General features: G+C 59.2%; 1 protein-coding gene across 1 annotated transcript in view; it reads left to right on the top strand.

Annotated features, from left to right (window-relative positions):
- Nucleotides 1-3,168, top strand: part of KHDRBS3 (KH domain containing, RNA binding, signal transduction associated 3) — a 47,626-nt gene that overhangs the window by 42,098 nt on the left and 2,360 nt on the right. The window lies entirely within an intron of this gene.

Raw genomic sequence — 3,168 nt, 5'->3', positions numbered from 1 at the left:
GTGCTAAGGGGACCCAGGAGTGGCCCCGCGTTGCGTTTTAAATGGCGCTTCTCACTCACTCCGCTTTATCTATAAAAATTAACGGCCCTATGAGGATTAAAGGCCCTGCGTCGAAAGCCGGGCTGGAGCTGTTATCTGGGTTATGGCCCTCCATTTCTCCTGTCACATAGTAAGAATTTATTAGCCGTTTGCTCGAATATTCATTTTTATCATAATGATTACAGATAAGATTTTCCTGGAAGGAATGGGCCAGAATCATCAGGAAAAATGTCAGCGTTTTTATGAGAAATTCACCCGGCCCAGAAATGGCTGGTTTAACTTCTGGAGGACGCACCGCCCCTCCCGCCCCAAAGAGCTGTCCCGGCATCGCAGCGGAGCGTGAGGACCGCAGGCTCTTCGTGGAGACGGGCCGCGTTTCCAGTCCCAGGGGCCACGGTGGACTCTCCTTTCCCTCCTTGTTTTGGAACGAACGCTGCTGTCGGACCGACCCCTGGATGGGCAGGTCTCGGGGAGACGTGGTTCCATCTTCTGACCTCCTTGTCTTTCCTGGAAGAGGAAACAATATGGGGACTGGAGGTGATGCATTGTGAGCTAAAAAGGACTTAACATGAGAAAGGGAGATGGGTCAAGAGGATGGGACGTACATCTGCCTCCCCCACCCCCACGGGGCCCCACCGGGTGGCTCAGTGGTTGAGCGTCGACCCGGGAGCCATAGAGGTTGCTAGTGCAATTCCCGGTCAGGGCACATGCCCGGGCGGCGGGCTCCATCCCCAGTGTGGGGCGTGCAGGAGGCAGCGATCAATGATGTTCCTCTCTCATGGCCGTTTCTATCTCTTTCTCCCTCTCCCTTCCTCTCTCTCTCTCAAATCAATAAAAACATATTTTTAAAAATTCCATGAAGTGTCAGAAGAAGGTTATGAAAGATTCCTGAGGAAGAGGAAGCAAATGAAAGCAGATCTACGCAAAAACAAAACAGAGCAAAGCCCCGCTGGGGAGAGGGGTCCTGTACCGTCCAGGAGAGGGGCAGGACAGCCCCTGACCGACGGCTGTGAACGGGCCCGCGGAGGCTGGGCCGCTCTTCTCGCAGCCTGGGACCCACTAGTGCTCAGCGGTGTTTGACCCCGGGTTAGAGCGGTAACGGGCAAAGCCAAACCTCACACAGTCTCACCCGCGGGGCCCCGGGGCCCAAACACAGGACACGTTACTCACCCACCCGCCCACCGGTGTACACGCTCCCTGTCCCCGGCCCCAGAGGAAGCAACTCGAAACAGGGCTTTTGTCCCCAAATGCAACAAGGAGCACACGGCCGAAATGTCGGAAGAATCTGGGAGCAGACTGGAGAACCACCCCTGGAGAGGACAGAGCTGCCAGGAGGGGAGGCGGCCGTGGACCAAGGCGGTGCATCCCCGGTGGGTGAGAAGAAGGCGTCCACGAGGCAGCCCGGCGAGGGGTTGGGAGTTCACCCGAGGGTGAGGCGGGGGGGATGGCTCATGGGCCTGGAGCGGAGCGGAGGGGGCAGGAACACTGAGGCACGGCGGGCGGGGCCCAGGCAGACGGCATCCCAGCTGGGGCAGCAGAGAGAGTGACCGGGAGGAGAGAGACTCTCCATAAGGAAGAAAAAAATGGAGATGTGGAAGAAAAACACAAGTTACTGTGCACATCGAAAGGGCCTCCCAGGTGCCCCGACAGGACAGGGAGGAGCCCAGCGCGATAGCGACAGGCACTGGGCTTGCTGGTTGAGGAAGCACTGCAGCTCCTCGGCTACAGGGGACCGAGGGGAGGTGGGGGACAGGGGTGGGGGAGAGGGGCAGCAGGCGTGGGGCAGTCAGGCTGTCAGGCGCAGGCTCAGGTCTCCACTTGCCCGTGTGACCCTCAGCCTTTCAGGAGCCTGCGGAGATAGCGCCAGGGATTGTGAAGTAGAAACTGCAGAGGCTTAAACAGGTTGCGGGGGGCTGGGGGTGGTGAGGGGGCGGGGGAACGCATGGATACAAGCCAGGAGTCCTTCCTGACCCCGTTCAGAGATGGGCAGTCCGGGCACGCGGGGCCTTGGCCTGGTTTTGAACCCTGTGGAGGGAGGGAGGAGGCCCAGGGAGACGTGGACAGTCCCGGGGACACCGTCTGCTCCGTAGCCCTGGTTTCCTCCCAGTTCTGGGCGTATTTCCTGACTCTGGTGGGGGACCCGGGACCCCTGGGAGAGCCAGGAATTACGCTGAACGTGTAGACTTCCGGACCCCGGACATGGGGCGGGAGGGGGGACGCGGAGAAGGACAGGAGATGCAGGAGGCGCAGCCTCGCATGGCAAGAAGCCCGCTCTTGACCTATGGGGGGAGGTGCCCTCGACCTCGCGATGGAGTGGGCTGCATGGGGCCTGCTGCGTTTGCTTGCCCAGTGTCAGCATTAAACGCTGCGAACCTGCATGAGGAGATGGTGGTATTTCCCCTTTGCCGCGGCTGGATCTTCAGCGTGCCCTTGGGAAATAGGACATGTCCTTGGTTACCAGGCCCTCGAGTCCCCGGAATGAAAGCCGGGGAAGTCGCCCCGAGGGGCTGACAGGCGTGAGGGGCGCAGCTGCTCCCAGCGCGTGAAGTGATGACAGTCTCACAGCGAGTAATGAGAAGCCGGTGAAATGATGGAAAACGTCAGTTTAGAGTTTTCCCTTTGTCAGGACGGAGATTGTCTTATCAGCACACCGAGGCTGGGCCCCATGACACCCCCACCCTCCCGCTCACGGGGGAGCAGTCCGCACCCGCCCGTGCCGGTGCCCTTACCGCTGGCTCCTTGTGTGTGTGAAGGAGACGGAGAAAGCGCCGCTCCCAGCTCCCAGGCGAGCAGCGCGGCCTGTCTCAGGGACGGGCGTCATTTTGAGTTTGATGAAGAGGCTGCTCTCATCTTATTTGTGCAACGAAGATAAATTCCCAGGAAGCCAGGGTGTGTCTGTCTCGGGCCATCAAGACGTGGCTTCTGGCCTTTGGAAAGAGGGCTGGGGTTCTCTTAATTTGGTGCTGGGTTTCTTTGTTTTCTAATGTTTTTTTAAAATTGATTTTTAGAGAGGAAGGGAGAGGGAGGGAGGATAGGAATGTCAGTGATGAGAGAGAATCACCCATCCCCTGCCTCCTGCACGCCCCACATTGGGGAGCAAGCCTGCGGCCTGGGCGTGTGCCCCGCCGC

The sequence above is a fragment of the Myotis davidii genome, unplaced genomic scaffold (assembly GCF_000327345.1).
Source record: "Myotis davidii unplaced genomic scaffold, ASM32734v1 scaffold30, whole genome shotgun sequence".
Taxonomy (NCBI): domain Eukaryota; kingdom Metazoa; phylum Chordata; class Mammalia; order Chiroptera; family Vespertilionidae; genus Myotis; species Myotis davidii.
Note: the sequence above shows the minus strand (reverse complement) of the source record. Positions and strands in the feature narration are given on the sequence as shown.